This window comes from Brachyhypopomus gauderio, chromosome 16 (assembly GCF_052324685.1).
Source record: "Brachyhypopomus gauderio isolate BG-103 chromosome 16, BGAUD_0.2, whole genome shotgun sequence".
NCBI lineage: Eukaryota > Metazoa > Chordata > Actinopteri > Gymnotiformes > Hypopomidae > Brachyhypopomus > Brachyhypopomus gauderio.
This window is the reverse complement of record NC_135226.1, coordinates 1,285,745-1,308,686: the sequence shown is the minus strand read 5'-3', so window position 1 is coordinate 1,308,686 and position 22,942 is coordinate 1,285,745.

The window sequence follows — 22,942 nt, the reverse complement described above, 5'->3', positions numbered from 1 at the left end:
GCTGCCCCACAAACATTCACTACATTCACTTTTCACTGTGAAAAATAAGTACAGGCAGAGAGAACATCACACTCACTAAAAACATGTGGACTGTCAGTTTGGGGTATTTCTTGGTCAACCACCAAGAATTAGTTTCTCGATTGCTGTCACACTGAAATGGAAAATCAATTAAAAGTGTTTTGGTGTAATTGTATCAGGATTTAGTTGCAAGTAAGCAGAGAATGTACTGTACATTACAACCCACAATGTACATTACAACCCACAATGTACATTACAACCCACAATGCTGGGTGAGCAAAATGAACCCAAAGTGGCTCTTCTACATTCTGCTTGACACATGTCAACCCTGACAGGCCAATTCATCAAACAAACTTAAACTGACAGAGTTACACGATGCCCATGATCCCAGTAATAGACATTTCATTAGCACATAACTATGTGCCATTATGGGATGCCTGTCTGAACACATAACCCAGTGCTCAGCCTCCAAGCAGAGGCACATTCTATTTCAGTCACATGTTAACACCTAGGGTCACCGAACCTCAGACAGTACGTCACGTAAGTCGTCTACTGACATACCTGGTGCCATCACAGGAGCTCGTCGTCTCCATTTTATGAACATGCTTCTTAAGGAGTAGGTGACTTTGTATGCATAGTGGAGCTTTTGGAAGCATGAAGGCAGGTTTATTAATTCAGTTAAGACATGTCTGTGATTGTCCAGCAGGCTATATTTTGTGATGTCGACTTTTTTTTTTCTTTAACTCCTCTGTAAACGTACTTTCGTTTCGGCATTGGCGTAGAACTGGCGGACAAACGTGCTTTCGCTTGTAAACACTTTTGCACTGTAAATGTATTATGTTTGAGGCAGTCGAACAAAATCCCGGACGATTTTGAAATTCCACCTGGACATTTTTTTAGGTCTCAAAAGTAGGACATGTCCGGGAAAAAGAGGACATCTGGACACCCTAGTCTGACATGAGCATGTAGCTTGATGAGCTAAGGCACCAAGTTTAATTTCTCCAACAGAGCTGAGTCACTATTGCTTTGGTGACTCACTATTGCTTTGATCTCTGGTACTGTCCAGATAGGAGTAACACTTTATTAGGGAGATATTACTGGACTTGATCTGTTTTAAACTTTAAGCATTAATAATAGAGGAATTGTTATTTATAAGAAACATTTAACTCTGTTCTTGGACTGACTGGAAAGTTTAGTACAGTTCTGTCTATTAAAGTCCAATTTGGGCAGGAGTTAATGGGAATATGCTCTTCTTTAATTTCCCTGTGCTTTTTTGGGCAAAATTTGCCCTTCCATATCATCAGTATCAGTAGAGTTGCCAAAGAGAGCAGCTCAGAGGTGCACACAGATAGTAAAAACAGCAGCAATACCAGCTCTGCCCTCCTCCCTGGTCCCGCCTAGTTTCCCCGTTTCCTTGGTTTCCCTTCTGTCTGTCACGCCCCTGTCTTCAGTGCCCGCACCTGTGTCTCGTTCACTCCCCTGTCTCAGTGTATATATTCCCCTCTGTTTCAGTCCCCTATGTCGCTCATTGTGTTTGCTATACTTCCAATTCTCCCTTGTGCCTTTTCCTCTCCATGTCCAGTAGCCTGTGCCCTCCCTTCACTTCTCCCTCATGTTGGTCGGGTTACTTCTGGTTTGTCTTCCCTGTTTTAGTTCTTGTTTCTCACTGTTTAATTATTTAGTTGTTCCGTTCGTGCTCTACTCCCCGTCAGTTTGTTCCCCGGTAGTTTTGGATTGTTGTAGCGTGTCTCTAGATTCGCGTGTATGCCTGCGTGTATGTATCCGTATTCGCTTGTCTGTTCCGTTCTGTTTCAACCTGCGTGAGATTAATGTTTCTAACGATTGTGTTTATACTTCTATGTATTGGTCTGTATTTTTGTGCGATGTTCCTGTCCTGTTTAAATTATGTTTGCGCTTGGTGTGTCTGTATTATAGGTATCTGTCGTGGTATGCAGGGGTGATAGTGGGAAAAATTCCTGAGCCTGAACTTTTTCTGAGTGGGGGGGGGGGGGGGGGTTGGGTGGGTGTGTGTGTGTGTATATATATGGAATACTATATTATAATATATATATTATAAGTCAGGTAATCATTATGGTGGAATATAAAAAAAATTCTATTAATATTCTGAGAAAATGCTGTAACCTAAAGATTCTGTTAACACAATTAGACACAATATGTTAAAAAACAGGCATGATCAATTATTTATTCATTACTATTAGTAAATTATAGGATACCAGACAACAAGAAATTATGCAAATAAAGTTTAAAAGAATTACAAATATTATGATTAGTTAGTTTTAATATATAAAATATTTAATAAATATTTTGTGTTGGTTTATTCGGACATACATTTTGTGCTTTTGTTCATGTATTACACCTTACGCCGTAAGTTACAGACGGCCATGATGAACCAGATCATCTGACCACCTGTATCAGCTCAAAAAAACCACTTTCTTATATTTCTGATAAAAATTCAACTTCATCAGAATAAAGATAAAATACCTAAAGGCCTATCCTGACGCCGTCCTCCACGGTAAACACCAAGTTCCGTTTACGAAGCAGAACCACTTAGGTCCAAACAAGGATTTATACAGTAAATGGGAGAAAAATCGTAACTCGGGAAACTCGTAACCCTGGGACCGCCTGTATGATGTTTATGTCGATTGAATCGGAGCATTAATGACCAAAACAAACTGGACTTAAGGCTGGACGGAGGTAACTTCTCTACGTAATGTCCGAAAATCAGCCGCAAGTCAATTAAGCGACACCGCCGTCATCCATCCAGCGCTGATGAGCGCCAGTGACAGGATCATATTTCGGCCTCAAAACAGATAACGCGCGCGTGTGGTTTATTATTATGATTTGACGGATTTTCCCCCAAAAAATTAAAATGACGGAAATTCGTCGTGGTGACGGAGAACTTTAACTCATGCACTAGCGAACCTTTTTTTCTCGAAGACACGTCGGTACGCCGGAATTCCGGCGTGGCGCCTGAAAACTATCAGGCCTGGGTATGTCTGTACGCTGTCTATTCTTGTAGGTTCTCCGTATGGTCAGTCGCATGTTATCCTTAGTTTACTTGCCTGTTTACCTATTTATTTTCCTTGGTTAAGTCCGTTGCCTGCTGTCTGTAATAAATTATTCAAATACTTGCGTTTGCGTTACACCCGCCCCCTTGATCCGTTACAACCATGGGCAGCGCAGAGATGTCTGGGCCTCATAGATTATTGTTTTGTCACAGATACAAAATAATGCAACTTAAAAATCCCAAAAAGGTTTGCTATTTTTATAAAGATCTGATTATGTAGCATGTTATGAGCGTGGTAAACAGTTTGTGTCAGAGCTGGCTCGGATGCCACGCCTTCTACCTCCACAAGAGGCACCCAAGTCAGTCCTAGACTCGCTGGGCGCAATCAGCGGTGATCAGCCGTTTCTAGGGCTTCTTAAGGAAGCTTGGTGAAACGGATCACTGCTGATTCTTTTTGTTCATGCCGGTGCGTTGTCAGCCCTTCTCCGCTTTCTCTGGTGTTGCTTTTCATTGTAAGGTGTCTCGCCACCTTAATCTCTCTCACTTACCTATTACTTATTCGAGTGTCTACCTCCTGCGCCTCTTACTGGCCCTTCTCAAGTTTTCCTCCAGCTATCTCTCTTCCTATCCGTTACTCTTTTATTTTGGGAAGGGTTTTTTTTTTTTGCGGCGTTCACCTGCTGCCAGTCTTCCCCTGGCGTCCTTAGTTCCATTTTCACATGTTGAAGTTATTCCGCATTCTTTCCGTTGTCTTTGTTATTTTCTCTCCCGTGTGTTCACGGTTTGGTTTATTTTGCGCGTCGAGTTTTCCGCGTCATTTTTGAGTTTCGTTTTGCTATGGTATGTGTATGCAGAGTGACTTTCGTTTTGTTTGTGTGTGCTTATTTCATACACACAGTCCTAATTATAAGCATTTATCCCAATTGGTTCCTAACGGCATTTGGGTTCAATACTCCCTTCATTTTCTTACGCAGTGTGTACCGATCTGTACACCCCGCGTTACAGTTTGCATTACCAAGCTCATCTACCTCTCCTGCCTGAACGGTAATTTATGCTGGACCTCATATCCTGTAACATCACAGTGTGAATACCATAATGGTAATGAGAAAACACAGTACAACTCCACATCAACAAAGAAAACTACATTCGTACCACAATAACTCAACTTCAACAAGACACCCATTACTGTAATGGGATTAATGGGATTACAGTTCTTTAATGGGATTACATCAGTTGGCTGTAAAACTCTCCCTGCCACATTTTGTTTAATTTGGATAAATGCCAGTATGACTGTCTTTGGGAATTTGCTTTGAAAGTGATCAATTACTGTATCATTTGTGACTGGTGAATTCACATGTATCATGAACCTAGTCTGTCTGAACAGAGTGCAGCTCATTCAGTACCTGAAGCTCAGTCCTGATTGCTGAGGCAGGCAGAGTTTCTATGAGTCATCCGTCATCCCTTTATCTGTGTAGTTCTTATTACTGCCTCACGTTTGCTAAATTCCAGTAAAAGGCGGCATTTAAATAAAGTGTATGATTAATCAACAAACCTTAGTGCTCAGTATAATCACAATGACTACAGAGTATCTAAAAGTACAAAACGCTGTGTAACGCTTTGCACGTTGCAGACCTTGGAGATGGACACAAACGCTGAGGAGAGCGACATTTATTGAAGGGGATTCCATAACCGTAGTCATTAGTATAGGCGCGGGTCGTAACGGGAGGGCAATCAGAACACGACAGATAGATGGGCATAACACGAAGAACAAAACAAGGCAGGGAAACACAAAACAGGCAGGTACATGGACTAAGGGAAATAATACTCACGACGAGCCAAAACAATGGAGATTGCAAAAGCACAAGGAACAGACTGAGCAAAAGAACGAAGAGTATGAATCACAAATGATCAAAGAAACAAAACAACCGATAACCGACTGGGAAGCACAGGGACTATAAATACACAGAACAAAACTAGACACAGGTGGAGACACTCATGACACTGGCGTGGCAGATGGAGGGAAACCATGGAGACAGACAAGCAGAGCACAACACACACGAGGAGCAGGAAACCTGGAGTGACAGGTAGAGAGTGTATTCTAAAGTATAATAATCTATTTATGTGCTAATCTTTTACTTTTTGCCTTCCTAGATAAATTTTACAGGTTTTATTCCGGCCGCTGACCAACTTTCTGCCTCCACAAATCAGCTAGCGTAAGTTTATATATCGGCTAGACACGGTAAGTGTTTTGATTCATTCATGGCTGGTGTCGGTTTGTTTCCTTGTTCGGAGTGTGGCATGTTTAGTTTAGACCCTTTCGCCACCGACAGTAATAGCGATAGTATCTGTGAGAGGTGCAACTTAGTTATTTCTCTCGTGGCGAAAGTGGAAAGCTTAGAGCGCCGCGTCCACTCATTATTGAGGGATAGAGAGACAGGGTCTGTAGTAGGTGTGGACGCGCCAGGGAGCGCCTCCGCGACTCCGGCGATAGAGCCCTCACAGCGGGGCGAATGCGTGACGCTCGGCGGCGTAGTCGGAGAGCGAGGGCTGCAGCTACCGCTAATGCCAGCGCTAGCCCACCAGAGCACCACTCCCCGGTTCATGTGTCCAACAGGGTTGCCCCGCTCAGTGCTACACCCGCTGAGGAGCCTGTCTCACAGACTCTGGTCATAGGAGACTCTATAGTCCGGCACGTGAAAGTCGCTATTCCTGTAGGGGCTCCAGCGGTTACAGTCAGCTGTTTACCGGGAGCCAGAGCGCCGGACATTAGTGGCAACCTTAGATTGTTAGCTCATAGGAGATTCTCTAGGATAGTTATACATGTAGGGGCCAACGATATACGTCTGCGGCAGTCAGAGGTGACTAAGGCTAATGTTAAAGAGGTGATTAAATTAGCCCAGACGATGTCCGATGCCGTAATCTGCTCTGGCCCCATCCCAATGCGGCGCGGCGATGAGCAATACAGGAGGCTCATGTCGCTAATCCGCTGGATGTCCAAGTGGTGCTCCGAAAATCAAATGGGCTTTATTAATAATTGGAAAGAGTTCGAGGGCAAGCCTGGTCTTTTAGGCAGGGACGGTGTCCACCCCACCCGGGATGGCGCTGCCCTGTTATCCTGCAGCATAGCCCATAGCCCGTTAGTTAGTGGGCAGGGTAGTACTAGGAGCTGCTGACTAACCAGAGTCGCGACCACGCCGCAGACTAACGAGCTAAACCTGTCTGCGAGCTGCTTAGAGGCGCCACCAAGTTCCCATAGGATTGAGACTGTGTCTGTGCCCCTGGTTAAATCATAAGAAAATAGTCCGTCCTAAGTTTTTAACTAATATTCAGACTTCACATCCAATTATTACCTATGTGACCGATCTGAAAATCGGATTAATCAATATTTCGATCACTCAACTCAAAAGCAGTTTTTGTAAATGAACTTATAACTCACCAGAAAATTTATATTCTATGTCTAACTGAAACGTGGATTCAATCTGGTGATTATTTAACTTTAAACGAAGCCACTCCTGTGGGATATAGTTATATACATAGACCTAGATTGTCAGGCAAAGGAGGTGGAATATGTATAATTTATCGTGATTGTTTAGAAATTCATCAGAAATACCTAGATATCTCAAACTCATTTGAGATGCAGTCTATTAATGTAATTAGTCCATCTGAAAATAAAAGTACATTTTCCCTAACCAATGTATACAGACCACCAGGGCCTTACTCAGATTTCTTAAACGATTTCACTGATTTTGCAGCAAATTTAGCAGTATGTAGTGACAAAATAATAATGGTAGGAGACTTTAACATACATTTTGATAATGCGGAGGATCCACTGACAAGGGCTTTTACTTCTATATTGAACTCTGTTGGCATTATACAAAACGTAGTAGGACCTACACATTATCGAAATCATACCCTAGATCTAATCTTATTGCTGGGTATCGACGTAGATAATATAAATAAACTTCCGCAAACCATAGCAATCTCTGATCACTATTTAGTCCAATTCGATCTTCACCTTAACATAAATACCCACCCGTCTCATCGGCAGTGTATAAAGCACTCGATAAATTCATCAACAGCAACACAGTTTATTGAAACCCTCCCTGATTTAACTGCTTTAGCCCACTCGCCATCCGATCCAGGAGAGTTAGTCTAACCGACTGCTTAGAGAATACCTGCAGATCAGCTCTAGATATAGTAGCTCCACTAAAATATAAAAAGGCTAGATCCAAAAAGCTCGCCCCGTGGTACACTGACCAAACTAGAAACTTAAAACAAATAGCACGTAAATTAGAGCGGAAATGACGATCTACTAAGTTGGAAGTATTGTGCCTGGAAGGATAGCATTATTGAATACAAACGGGCACTCACTAAAGCACGCTCAGCATACTTAGCCTCACTGATTGAGAAAAATAAAAACAACCCTAATTTCTTTTTAATACTATTTCTAAACTTACAAAAAATCAAGCAGACACAGAACCTCAGATTCCAGTAAACCTCACTAGTAATGTATTTATAGATTTCTTTGATAATAAAATAGAAAATATTAGACAAAATATAAAACCCTTTATTAGCAATACAACTGGTATGTCATCTGGTTTGGCTGATATTGATTTAAATTACATACCGGGAGAATAACTTGATGCTTTTCATCCACTCCCACAATCAGAATTAGAGAAAATAATTTCTTCCTTAAATTGTACTACCTGCACACTAGACTCAGTTCCCTCAAAGTTATTAAAAGAGGTATTACCAGCTGTAACTGAACCTCTTCTAACTATAGTTAACTCATCTATTACAATAGGTCACATGCCCAAATCATGTAAATTAGCAATTATCAAACCTCTGATCAAGAAACCAAATCTTGATCCGACTGTGCTATCTAATTATAGACCCATTTCAAACACATCATTTATATCTAAGATCATAGAAAAAGCCGTTGCCCAGCAATTATGCCTATATCTGCATAGGAATAACATATTTGAAAAGTTCCAATCTGGCTTTAGGCCCCATCACAGTACTGAAACAGCATTAGTCAAAGTAACAAATGATCTCCTCCTTGCTTCTGATCAAGGCTTAGTGCAGCTTTTGACTAGGGGTGGGCATAGATTAATTTTTTTAATCTAGATTAATCTCACTGAAATCTTGAAATTAATCTATATTAATCTAGATTAATCTATATTAAAATGGCTCATATGCGTGCTACCCAAGTAATGACTAAAAGTCAGTTTTTGAGATAGGGTTTCTTAATACAGAGGGAGCATTAGACCAGGGGCTCATCTCCTGTTTCCAAAATGCATCAATGACTGCTTGAGAAAGCTGTTCCACTTTGATACTTGAAGAAAAAAAACATGCTCAATAAAATGTAGGCTACTCGTGTTCAACGGTTTATTCAGTTAAACATGAATTTGTAAGCCTACATACTGTACATTAAATAACATATTTATTCAGCTAAATGTAATGTAAGCCAACATTTAGTACATTTAACCTCACGGACGTAATTTTCAAAAGTCAGTTTTGGTCCTCTGTAGTTTTAACGGTTAAAAAGAAATATTTAACACTAGGAACCCGACGGCCGCGAAAATTTTCGCAAGGCTTAGTAAGGTCCATGTAGCCCACTCCCCTGCTGTGAAGAGATTAACGCCCATTGTCTTGGTAATGCGGTGGAAGCGTCTCATCCCCAGCTCATACGCCTGCCAAAGCACAAGCGGCTCACCTCCAAGCTCATACAAAGCACCAAACGTGATACTTCACGAAAAACTTGGTTACAAACAAGCAGACTGTATATGTTACCGATCCTACAACAAACAGCGGAAATTTTGTAGACTCGTGTTTCAAAAGGTACAATTCAAGCGCACGTAGAGACGACAGTTTCTCAAATGAGTCCCGTCAAACAATAAAAATAAATAAAATTGTTTGAACCTCTTTGTATATTGTTTGAAGCTCTTTGTATATTTACTACACTATATAATATTTGTTAGCGACGAATCTAGCGCTAGGACCATGCAGAAAACGACCGCTCCGAGCTCCGCTCCGGTAACACTTTACGTTCCTAAAAATGAATTTTCCATGAAGCAAACCTGGCGACTTTGTGGCTGCATCCATGTAAAAACACGTACGATTTGTAATTCACAGGTTTAAAAACTCGTTCTCGCCCCTACTGTGCAATTTGGTTAGGAATACAGCCGAGCTAAACTATCAAGTTGAAAGTCATCATAGTTTGCTTAGCCATTTTAACCCAGTTCCCAACCCAACTTTAAGAATAGATTAACGGTGATAATTTTTATATCGCCCGATAAGAGTATCAAATTAACGACCGCCGTTAATGCATGGGTTAAAGTTCTCCGTCACTACGACGGATTTCCGTCATTTGATTTTTTTGGGGAAAAAATCCGTCAAATCATAATAAACCACACGCGCGCGCGTGCGTGCTATCTTTTGTGGCCGAAATATGATTCTCACTGGCGCTCATCAGCGCTGGGTGGATGACGGCGGTGTCATTTGATTGACTTGCGGGTCATTCCGCCTTCAGATTTACGGACATTATGTAGAAAAGTGACCTCCCTCCTGCCTGACGTGACCGTAGCGCGCGACTCTGTACACCTCGTGCAAACTTGCGCGAACGGCGGAGGCTAGTTGACGCGTCACATTCTTTTTGCAGTCTTGTCCGAAACGATATGTGGTAGTATAAAGAAACACCGCTCAAAAACAGGAGAATTTTAATGTTGCTATGTGTTCCAGGTTTGAAAAGTGCTGGAATTTAGGCTAAAGTACTTTAAAATGTTGAAATTGTAACTACTTCGTTTCACAACAAATATCTGTCTGACTGAACAGTTTTCTTGCATTACGTTAACAAATACGAGCCTCTTGTAATTCCAGGAAACATGAGAGAACGTGAAGACATTAAGATTGTCAACCATTAAACAGCACATGGATAAACAACATTTAATGGATAAACAACCATTAAAAAATGTGATAAAAAGCGAATTATTTCGAATCATTTCGAGTATATGTATAAATATTTAACTTAATTAAATGTAACATTGAAAACGTGTTGAAATGGACCTTGAAAGTGACGTGCAAGTGCTTTATAATAATAATAATAATAATACATTTTATTTAATAGCGCCTTTCTAACACTCAAGGACACTTTACAATTACAACAGCAAAAAATAAATAAACTCATACATAAAATACAAGTAAGAGAAACAATAAAATATGACACAGTAAAACATGGATCAGTTAAACATTAAAAGCAATCTTGTACAGGTGAGTCTTTAATGAGGATCTGAACTGTAGAAGTGAGTTTATGTTCCTTATGTCAGGTGGCAGCGAATTCCAAAGCCGGGGAGCAGAGCGACTAAAAGCTCTACTCCCCATGGTGGTGAGACGGGCAGAGGGGACAGTCAGGTGAACAGAGGAGGAAGATCTGAGAGTGCGAGATGGAATAGCGACAGTGAGAAGATTAGAGAGATAGGGTGGGGCAAGGTTATGGATGGCTTTGAAAGTGAGTAGAAGAATTTTATAGTCTACACGGAACTTGATTGGGAGCCAGTGGAGCTGAGACAGTACAGGTGTGATATGGTGGAATGAAGGGGTTTTTGTGATGATACGGGCAGCTGAGTTTTGAACCAATTGAAGCTTATGGAGAGATTTGTGTGGAAGACCAAAAAGCAGGGAATTGCAATAGTCAAGGCGGGAAGTGACGAGGCTGTGCACAAGGATGGCAGAGGTATGTGGTGTAAGGGCAGGACGAAGGCGACTGATATTACGTAGATGAAAGTAAGCGGACTGGGTAATTTTATTGATATGTGATTTAAACGATAAAGAGTTGTCGAGGATGACACCCAGGCTTTTTATCTGAGAGGAAGGGAAAACAGATGTATTATCAATGTCAATGGAGGGACTGTTAATTTTAGAGAGTGTTGATTTAGTGCCAACAAGTAGAACCTCGGTTTTATCACTGTTTAATTTTAGCAGATTTGCAGTGAACCAGGATTTTATTTCCATCAAACAATCAGTAAGGGTGGAGAGTGGGAGAGTGGGAGTGGGTTTACAGGAAAAATAGAGCTGGGTGTCATCAGCATAACAATGGAAACTAATGTTGTGCTTACGAAAGATATGGCCAAGAGGAAGGAGGTAGATAATGAAAAGAAGGGGCCCCAAAACAGAACCCTGGGGCACACCTGAAGTAACAGGGAAAGGTTGAGAAGTAAATGTATTGATATGAACGAACTGAGTGCGGCAAGAGAGATATGATTTAAACCAGTTTAGGGGAGTTTGAGTGATACCAATGGAAGATAGTCTGTTTAGGAGGGTGGTGTGGCAGATGGTATCGAATGCTGCACTTAAGTCAAGGAGGATAAGGATGGAGAGTAATCCTGAATCTGCCGCCATAAGGAGGTCATTGGTGACTTTTATAAGGGCAGTTTCCGTGCTGTGTAGTGGACGAAATCCAGATTGGAACAGTTCATAGAGGTTATTATTTTTTAAGTGATTATGAAGTTGCGAAGCTACTACCTTTTCGAGAATTTTTTATATGAAGGGTAGATTAGAGATGGGCCGTAGGTTATTAAAATCAGTGGGGTCTGCGCCAAGTTTTTTCAGAATCGGAGTTATTACAGCAGTCTTAAGATGAGCAGGAACAGTCCCAGTGGTAAGGGAAGAGTGTGTGATGTTGGTGATGATAGGGACTAGTGAAGACTGACAGGCTTTCACTAGAACTGAAGGGAGAGGGTCTAGTTTGCAGGTGGATGGCTTCAGCTTCTGGATTATATCAGAGATTTCTGAGGCAGAAGGAAGATGAAAGGCAGACCAAGGATGAGCAGGAGGAGAAAAGTCAGGGAGAAAACTGGGAATGGATTGTAAACTAAGAGAGTGGTGGATTGTACGGATTTTATCAGTGAAGAATGACATGAGTGAGTTACAGAAATCAGTAGAGTACAGGTGAGATGGGATAGAGTCCGGGGCTTGGGTTATATTTTTATATAATGAGAAAAGTGACTTGGCATTTCCTTCATTAGAGCAGATTATATCAGTATAATGATTTGTTTTGGTATGAATAATGTTTTCCTTATATTGTAACATATGATTTTTATACATTTCCTTATGAGCAGAAAGTCCGGTTTTCTTGTAGAGCCGCTCTAGTTTCCGTCCTTTGGCCTTCATAAGCCGAAGTTCGGGTGTAAACCAAGGGGCTGAATTTGTGAAAGTTACAGACTTAGTTTTTAGTGGGGCTAGTGAGTCAAGTACAGAGTGAAGTCCAGTATTATAGTGAGCAACAAGATCGTCGGGGGTGGTTAGGTGATGAGTGTCAGATATGGAGTTAATACTGGAGGAGAGAGAATCCAAATTAATGTCCTTAATATTACGGAAAGAAATGAGACGGGGAAGTTTGGTGACATTTATCGAAAGACTGACATTGAATGAGAGGAGGAAATGGTCGGTTATTGGGAGTTCATCAGTTGTAAGGTCGAGAGGAGAGACACCTGAGCAGCAAATTAAGTCCAGAATGTGACCCTTAGAGTGAGTGGGAGCATCGGTGTACTGCTGAAACCCAAAACCCTCAAGACAGCACATAAAATCTTTGGTGAGAGGGTTATTTATGTTGTCCATATGAATATTAAAGTCACCCAACACAATGTTATTTGGTGACAGGGTTGACAGGTGTGTGAGTAGAGTGGCGAAGTCATTTAAAAATGTACTGTTGGGTTTTGGTGGGCGATAGATGACTGTAAATATGGTCGGGGTAGATCCAGACAGTTTACATACTGTCAATTCAAACGAAGAGAAGGTCGGGACAGATACTGGCGAGACTTTCCACTTCTCGCTGTGAATTATCGCGATACCACCTCCTCGACTGGTGTCACGTGGTTTGCAGGTGTAAACAAACCCCGATGGAGTCGATTCATTGAGTTGTGTATAGTTGTTGGTTACTTGCCAGGTTTCTGTTAAACAGAGAAAGTCAAACTTACGGTCCGTGATGAGATCTCGGATGAGATGTCCTTTGTTCGTGAGTGAGCGGATGTTAAGCAGACCGAAGTTGACAGTGGAGTTGGGAAATGATGTAGCTGGGGTGTTCGCCGACCGGGCTAGGCAGGCTAGCACCCTGTGGTCAGCAGTCCGACCTGTGTTGCGTCGGGGTCGGCGAGAGATGGACCAGATAGATTTTATTGCCTTTGATGAGTCTTCAAGAACATTCCGACGAGACCCGCGGTGGATGTATCTCCGCCGAGGAGTGAAGATTATGTCCGGGTGTAGCAGTAGATCCGATGGAGCAGCAAACCGACTGAATCGGTAACGGAGAAGCTCAGCAACAGAATACTGAAGCGAGACCATTACAGGTTTGTGAATAAGTTTGTGAGTAAGTACCAGCAGAATCCAGACAAACGCTGACCAGGTGTGGATCTTACTAGTTTGCATTGCAGTTAAAAGACCACGGGGTCGCGTTTGACATAGGTGTAAAACTTCTTCTAGAATAGCAATAGCAATAATCCAGCAATAGTCCAGGCAGACAATGTAGGCTTGCTTTAAAATATTTAAAAGATAAGGAGAAAAAACTTTGGACACAACTTAGTTAAGCGTTAATAAAACTAGCAATTTTCGTGTGAGCAGCGGCAGCAAGTCGCGCCAGCGTTCACTCAGCACACTCAAAATGTACTACGGGCCAGCAGCTCAAACGCATCAGCGTAGCCGATGCTTACCTTTAATTCCACCTTATAAAGGTGTATGAACCCTGCAAACATGACTTTGTTCATTGTGCTGAGGCGCGGCGCGTGCGAAGTTACAAAATTCGAGAGGTGCACGACCTTGCGAATCACCAGCACGCGAGGCTCTCGCGCACGGGTGGAGCCAGCGCGATTACGTCATTTTCGGCGCCCGCGCCGCCCGCACGCGCCGCGTCAAATATAATGGCTTAAACCAGGCTTAACATGGATGGTTTTGTTCTGTTTGTATTTAAAAGCTCTATCCAGTGTAATTTTTTTGTAACATACCTACTTAAAGCAGGTAATCTTACGGCTTATGTTTTTGTGAATAGTGAATTTGATAAAAACAAGAGAGCTTCATACCTTTTAAAACTCACCAGGATTCACTAAATTTGACTTGATCTTTAAATAGTTTTCTGAAGAGGACCCCCAGATTTATGTACATTTATTGCTCAGGTGTTGCATTTTGTCACTTCATAGATTCTCTCTTCTCTCCTTACACAGGCTGTTTAGATCAATATACTTTATAAATGTGTTTATTGTGTAGAATTAGGCAAAAGAGGTCGTGTCCCAACTACACCACATTTTCAGTAATTGCTAGCATTGTCTTTTGCCAGGAAAAAATTTCAGTCAAATGAAAATTTCTTGCTTTAACCCATGCGTTAATGGCCCACCACTACAAATTGCCATCAGTTTGTAGAGCTCAATAATATTCCATCCAAACGTACAATAGTTAAATATGGGGTCCCGCAAGGCTCCATCTTAGGACCACTATTATTTACATTATATATGCTACCACTGGGCACAGTTATAAACAAACACGGTGTCAATTTTCACTGCTATGCAGATGACACTCAACTTTACATATCAGCCAAGCCTGATGACAAACTCAGTTTAGGAAAAATTGAGGCCTGTGTAAGAGATATAAAATGCTGGATGTCTCTAAACTTCCTCCAACTAAATGAGGACAAAACAGAAGTTCTCCTTGTGGGCCCTAAGGCCGCAAGACAAAAAATTCCAGATCTAATGCTTAATCTTGCAGACTATCCCATTACACCTGGCACAGTAGCCAAAAACCTAGGTGTCATACTCGACTCCGACCTATCATTTGATAAATTAGGATAGCTTTTCTACATCTCCGCAACATTGCCAAATTAAGAAATGCATTATCACAGGATGATGCAGAAAAATTGGTGCACACCTTTGTTAGCTCTAGATTAGACTACTGCAATGCACTACTGTCAGGATGTTCAAATAGGAATCTAAATAAACTTCAAATAGTTTAAAATGCCACAGCCAGAGTTCTGACCAGAACTAGAAAATTTCAACATATTACACCAGTCCTATCAGCTCTGCATTGGCTCCCAGTTAAATTCCGTATTGATTTTAAAATTCTATTATTAACATATAAAGCACTGCAGGGGGTAGCTCTTTAATACCCCCAGGAACTTATTTCCTACTAAGTCTAGGTTGAAAACCCACCTATTTAGTTTAGCGTTTGATAATTAATATCCCCCCTTAGATAAAAGTACAGATCCAGGGGTTCATAGACGAAGGGTTTTATGGTAGACTGGGGGGCTGGTGCTGTCGTCCTGTCACTGCTCGTGGTCACTCAAATTTGTTGACAGTGCAGTGGATGGATGCCATTGTCTCAGAATGCCCCCAAGCCTATGTTACCTTCTGGTTCTGACTTTTTAGCTAGGCTGTAATAGTTTAACTTAATGCCAGAGTTGCTGCCACACTCCAGAAATGTGTTTAATTTATCTGTCCTGTATATGTCCTCATACAGAGCTAATTTTCCCTGTTTTATTTTGTCCACATGGCTGCCCGCCTGCTCGAGGAAAAATGAGATGAGGAGAGAGAAGCGATTTATCCAGTGCCAGCCACCTACTGCCTGACCAGATGAGCCTACACCATGATGGACATTACTATATCTTTTCCTTTTCTTTATTTCTTTCTGTTTAAATTGTTGTTGTTGCCATGGTGACCGGTGTCGGCCAGAGGAGGATGGGTTCCCCCCTTGGCTTGCTCACTGGGGGCTAGGACTCGGCACTTGTAAATCTGCTTTGTGACAACAACTGTTGTAAAAAGCGCTATATAAATAAAATTTGATTGATTGATTGATTGATTGAAAGTGGGGCGTAGCCCTACGTGACATTGTGTGAGAAAAGTCTGAATGCTGCACATAAAAGAGCTGTTTGTGAATATCTTCCTTTATAACCTCACTGAATCAGTGAAGTGTGGCAAAGCTGATGACATTCCTTATAGTCAAAAAGTGTCAGTGTCACCTGAGAAATCTCACCTGGAGCCAGAGGATACAACACTAATCCCCACTGATTTAGTGTTGACTAAAAAACACACAAATCTGTGGAACTGTTACATCATAACCTGTAATCTGAAATCTGACCTGACTACTTTGACCTACTCATACTGATCATGTTTTTGAAGGATTCTAGACTTTCGCATGACTTTACAATCTGCTTTTGGATTTTCCAGAGACTATTATTTCTACCAAACATTTTTAGTTTGTTGTTGGTCTGCATGTATTATTTTTGTTCTGTATTTACACTTGGCTGGGCAGAACAGCTGTGAAAACTGGATTGTTAATTGTAATATAATTTCCAAGGCATCTTCTTGGGTCCCCCCCAGCTAGTGGAGGAGTGAGGCTAGTATCTCCTGGTGTTCCCCCAGCAGACTAATCACTACGGAGAGGAAGAATCTGTCTGCAGGTTGAGTTAAACTCATTAAAACACTCTGGAAAGAAATCCAAAATTCAAACAGATACACTTGGTGCATAATTCCCTCACAGTACATTCATGTTTTGAGGTAGAGTGGTCATTTTTCTGCAGCTAATGTTCTTCTCTGTAGCCTGGAGGGCGTTACCCCTGATCTGGACACACAAAGACTGCTGTGTTTCATTGCCAGCTGCCCCATTTCTGGACTCTGACCATGTTCATAATGGAACAGTAATAGAGAGGCAATGCAGCGTCCACGATTCTTGACATTTATTCCTCTCCCTAGGAGAAAGATCCCTCACTCCGTCCCTCCCTCTCTTCCTTTGGGCTTTAATGGGATCCTGATGTTGGAATACTCATGTCCACATCCCTGCAGGCCCTTCCTTCCAGTTCCTGGTTTAAATGTAACTTTAGCAAAGGGGGTTGAACCCCACCCAACACAGCTGCTGGGCTGCAGGGTGGAAGCAGGCTGATGGTGAAAGAGTCAAGGGTTGGAGGCTCTTCAGAACTTGGACAGCAAAGAACTTGGACAGGCTCTTGAACACAAACACACGATACATAGATGTATCAGTCCTCACTGCATGTTATAATCACTGTATGTTATCAGGATTTGTAATGTTTTTTCAGGGTCCACACACCAATCTAATTATATAATGCCACTTTTCTCACATCTGCCAGGATAGTAATCATGTGTTTTTAATCTGCCTGAAATCAGCAGTGAGGGGAAGTAATCACTGCAGACCTCAGCACCTTCCAGCAGTCACTGCAGACCTCAGCACCTTCCAGCAGCTGTAACAACAATTGGATTTTCAACCACAAACCCACAAGTGGTAGAAATGAAGCCATTTTCCAGATGAGCTGCGAAGCCTCCCACCAGTCACGAGTAATTTCATTTGATTTGGAAGAAATGTTGCATCTGAGGCCAGAGGAGCCAATCACATTAATTGTATTAAGATAAAAAAAAACCCTAATAGTAATGCATGTGACTTAAGTTCCACAGAAAACTGGGACACCCTGCGCTTTCCTAGTGCTGATGCTTTTAGACTCGCAAACTTCACTGGGTCAGTTGGTTTACAACTGGGTTTCAACAGAAACAAACTGACACAATGTCTCTTCCCATGTTATCAGAATCCTTGCAGAGATTAATGCTTTCAAAGGTAAATAACCTTTGGATAGTTAATAGTTTTCCAATAGCTTTATATTAGTTTTTAATATCCAAATAGTTTTTGGATAGTTAATAGTTTTCCGTCTTACTTAATTTATTACATTATTTTACATTTTATGTCTGTTCTAATTATTTTATCAGTTTTGCCATCTTATTTACTTTATTACAGTATTTTGTCTAGTTTGTCATTTTATTACTTTATTATGTTTGTTTCATTTTTTAGTTGCTAGTATGTATGAAAGGTGCTATACAAATAAAGATTATTATTATTATAATTATAAAATGTAGTCTAGGACTGATGTAAGGAACCCCTTGAAGAACTAAAGCTAGAGATATACTTGCTGTTAACTATGCGTTCGCGTACGCATCATGGCTGATGCGTATCCTGCGTCGGTTTGGCGCGTAGGTCTTGCACATCCTCCAAAAGTTAACGCGACGCATGCGCGAGGTGCAATACACACAAAACCGCTAGGGGCAGTGTAGCCACTAACCAGCATCAAAATGGCGGAAAGTTTTGAGGAGCAGTTGTGCGACCACGTCCGGAGCTATCCACATCTGTATGATGTGTCCTCGCCGCTGCACAGTGACAAATTTTTGAAAGTCGATGTGGGAACGTGTATAAATACCGAAGCCCTTTCTACGTTCTGCCCTCTAGTGGAAGCCTCCAGTTTCACGCGTTGCACATAGGCTAGTATGTTCTCAGTAACATTCACAACGCAGCCGGTTGTCTACGTGAACGCATGGGCAAACAGTATGTTTCTAGCCTAAGAAGCATATCCAAATGTAGAAACACTTGAGGTTTATTGACACGTTCAAGGCAGTCAGTAGTGCACACATATATCAGTAGTGCACACAGTTTGTTTAGTTTAGCTCATAGGACTAGGTAGTACAATGGCTTAAATAATCAGCACTTGGTGAGGGGTTAGGGCTTGAGGGGTAATCGCTTCACAGGGGCCTTCAGGTGGGCACCCTCCTTCTTTGGTGTTTCAATGAAAGGCCCACTGTACATACGTGTGTAGCCAGCACGTCAATATTGGAGATACAATTCTTACCTGAATAGCAGTCTAAATATGCAATACTTACCTGAATTGGTTCATAGGACTAGACCAGGAGTGGCCAACCTCTTTGCCTGGTTTCATGCAGCTCCCCAGCCGGTCCGCGCACTCACCTGCACTAACGGTCTGTGCTGTGGACCGGTTACCTCATCAGCTCTGAGGGCGACACACTGCTACACCTTCGTGGTGCGCGGTTTGTTTACAAGCCTAGCGAGGCGCTAATATTTTTAAAACCGGCATAGTGGAAAACACGCATTTGACTGTCTTCACACGCTCACACGAGTTACTAATTCGCCAACTACTGTTGACCCCCGTCAACAATCTACGCTCGCCCCCCCCTGGTCAACAATCCCTTAAATAATCAGCACTTGGTGAGGGGTTAGGGTTTGAGGGGTAATCGCTTCACAGGGGTCTTCAGGTGGGCACCCTCCTTCCTTGGTGTTTCGTTGAAAGGCCCACGACACCTCCAGAGGGCTCAATGGCAACATCTGGCATCCCAGATTTGCCCCCCTCTGCTTTTACCCCTCGGTGGTCATCTTGCAGCCCAGTTGCAGTCCTTTCTTTTCATCCAGATCCAGTTGCTGCTCCGTACAGCCACTCCTGATAGTGACTTGACAGCTTGTTGGAAGGCTTGTCCTCTCACTCCCATTTCCTTAAGCAGCTTGGTTGTAGATGTGGCAATAAACCCTCTATAGCCAACCTCGACCGGAAGCACCCGGGCACACCACCCACGTTGTTCGGCGTCTGCTGTTAAGTCAGAGTACTTCGGTCTTTTCCGCTCATATGCTTCACCAACTGCACCTTCCCAGGGTACAGTTAACTCCACAATGAAAACAGACTACTGCCAGGTTGACCATAGGACCAGATCTGGCCTGAGATTAGTTGTAACAATCTCAGGTGGGAATATAAGCCTCTGGTCCAAGTCAACCTGCATTAGGGGCAGTCATGGCCTGGTGGTAGGGAATTGGTCTTGTGACCGAGGGTCGAATTAGCACTCTTCCTGCTCTTCGCCATGCCTTTGGGATGATCTGCTTTGTCCACATCACCTTCATTTTTTTCTAGAGGTGTCTTCAACTAGTCAAAGTCAACTTTATTGTCATTCAGACTTTACACAAGTGCACAGCTGAACGAAATTGCGTTTCTCCAAACTCCAGTGTTAAAGCACCAGAGCCCAGAGTGGCCGCTGCAACTAGTGCGCCGCCGATTACGCAGAATGGGGGGATAAACATAGAGATAACATTAGGAGGAGACAAAAAAAATATGACCACAGATTATTCTCACGAACAGGACAACAGTCTGTGTGCATGCAAAAAATCCCCATAGCACATACAGCATTGATAACACAGACAGTAAGCAGTGAGAGGCGTGATCCATTCAGAGAGGGAGGGGGGGGGAGCCAGAGGCCTGGCACAGAGTTTTTGTGTCAAAGTTCGCGGTGGAAGGCGAGAGCCATCTCTGACAGTCTCTGTGTGGGGGTAGGAGCAGGTAACCAAGACGACGACCTTCTGGGAGAAATTTGTTTGGGCGCCAATGCAGATAAGAAGAATGAAGAATGTAGCAAGGAGCCCGTCCTTGGGAATTTGAGAACGAACTCCTCTTAAAGTCGGCTGTCTCCCAACTGATCCAACTTCGCACGTAGAGCATTGATTCCATCCACGATCGTCTCCAAGCTTTTTCCAACAGTCACAGTCTGTGTTCCAACAGCTCTACCCACCGCATCAATCATGTGGGGCACTTGACGTGGACGCTCAATAGCTGACTCCACTCTTTCAGTTTTCCGATACACCAGGGCAACGCCTAATCCAATCAGCAGAGCCACTGCGATCAAAGTTCCAAATAGGTACACGTCCTCAACATCTTCCAGGGAGAGAGGCGCAAGACACAAACTACGCCAGGTCCCCCATGAGTCATGCACATATCCAGCTGAGGACGTTCCGTCCGGGCATGTGGGTTCTCCCGCACCATGACTCCTCGTGGAAAAAATAGTGTCAATTGCGTTGAGAGACCACCTGATCAAATCCATTTTCTTGTTAATATTCGAAGAGCAGCGTCTGGTTACTTAGACAAGACAGAGAATCTAAGCTGAGCAGGGCAGGAGGGAGGGAGTGCAGGAGCAGAGATAAAGTGCGACCGCCTCTCTTGAAAGCCGGAAGAAAAGAGATTTTCATAGTTTTTTCATAATTTTTCATGATTTTCATAATTTTTATTTTTATCTAGAGCACCTTAAAAGGGATCCCGTTCTAATTCAGGACTTTTTTCTACTTCTAAGTAAAAACCTATAACACTCAGATAAATGAATAAACATGGTAGGTTGGCTTTATTTATTTACTTATTTATTTTTTAATGAAACGTTGGAGACCATTAACAAAAAAAAAGTCATCGTCAGTGCGCATATCGAACTAGTAAGTAAGTAAGTAAGTAAATTTTATTTATAGAGCACAATTTAAAACCAAAGTGCTTTACAATGTCAAAGAAACACCATACCCTCTGCTCTCAAAACATATAACTTACATAAAATAGAATAACATAGAAACATATGCTCACATAAAACATATAACTTACATAAAACAGAATAAGACATCCCTCCAAATGCAGTTAAAACAGTTTAACAATTGCAGAAAGCTAGCTTGTAAAAATATGTTTTTAGTTTTGATTTAAAAACAGTCACAGATTTGGTGAGTCTAATGTCATGTGGAAGACTATTCCAGAGTTTAGGTGCAGCAACAGAAAAAGCACGATCCCCACTCTGCTTGAGGCGAGCTCGTGGAACCACCAAAAGTGACTTTGATACAGACCTTAATGATCTCGAGGGTGTATACATACAAAGCATGTTCTCTATATAAACAGGGGCATATCCATTCAAAGCTTTAAAAACCATCAGCGCTACTTTATACTGGACTCTGTAATGCACTGGGAGCCAGTGCAAGGATGCCAAGATAGGAGTAATGTGATCCCTTTTCTTGGCTCCAGTTAATAATCTGGCTGCGGCATTTTGAACCAACTGTAAGCGTTTAAGGGACGCTTCATGCATTCCAATATACAGTGCATTACAATAGTCCAGTCTAGAAGTAATAAAAGCATGGATGACTTTTTCCATATCTAAAACATTAAGAAATGATTTCAATTTGGCAATTGTTCTAAGCTGGAAGAAACTAGCCTTGACCGTTGCATTTATTTGTTTGTCAAATTTTAATTCTGAGTCGAAAATTACTCCAAGGTTTTTAACGTTTGTTCTTAAAAATGGGACTAAAGAACCCAAATTTGTTTTTAAATTTTTGGTTACCATAGAGGAACCAATTAATATGACCTCTGTTTTAGCGACATTCAGTTGGAGAAAGCTATTTGTCATCCAATTTGTAATGTCAGTGATACACTCGTGAAGTCTATCCAGGGAGGAACAATTTCCTAAACTTAAAGGTAGGTATAGTTGTAGATCATCTGCATAACAGTGAAATGAGATGTTATGTTCCCGAATTATTTGACCAAGGGGGAGCATATATAATGAAAAGAGGACTGGGCCTAAAACAGACCCTTGCGGAACCCCGGAGGCCAGAGTAGTGGCGGCAGAGGAGAAATTACCAATATTAACAGAAAAAGTTCTTTGTTTAATATAAGAAGTGAACCAATTAAGAACTAAACCTTTAAGTCCAACACAATGTTCCAGACGTTCGATGAGTAAATCATGATCCACAGTATCGAATGCTGCACTCAGGTCCAGTAAGACCAGGATTGAACAATCACCAGAATCGGCATTAATAAAAAGATCATTAGTGACTTTTAAAAGAGTAGACTCAGTACTATGTAGTGCCCTAAAACCAGATTGAAAGATCTCATAAATGTTGTTGCTGTCTAGAAAAGACGCTAACTGACCAAAAACAACTTTTTCCAGAACTTTTGCTATGAAGGGCAGTTTTGATATGGGCCGATAATTATTCAGAATTCCAGTATCTAGATTATGCTTTTTTAAAAGTGGCTGAACTACTGCATGCTTAAAATATGCAGGAACTATGCCAGAGGCCAAGCTTGTATTTATGATTGATAAAACATCAGGGCCAGTGGTATCAAATGATTCCTTAAATAACCAAGATGGAAGAATATCAGCCGAAGAGGTAGAGCACTTCATGTGGGAAACAATGCCAGATAGCTGGGATAGAGAAACTAATTCAAATTTCTCAAATATTGGGATATCCAGCTCATAGACAGGACTAGTTGTGGAAATCGATATATTACCTCTA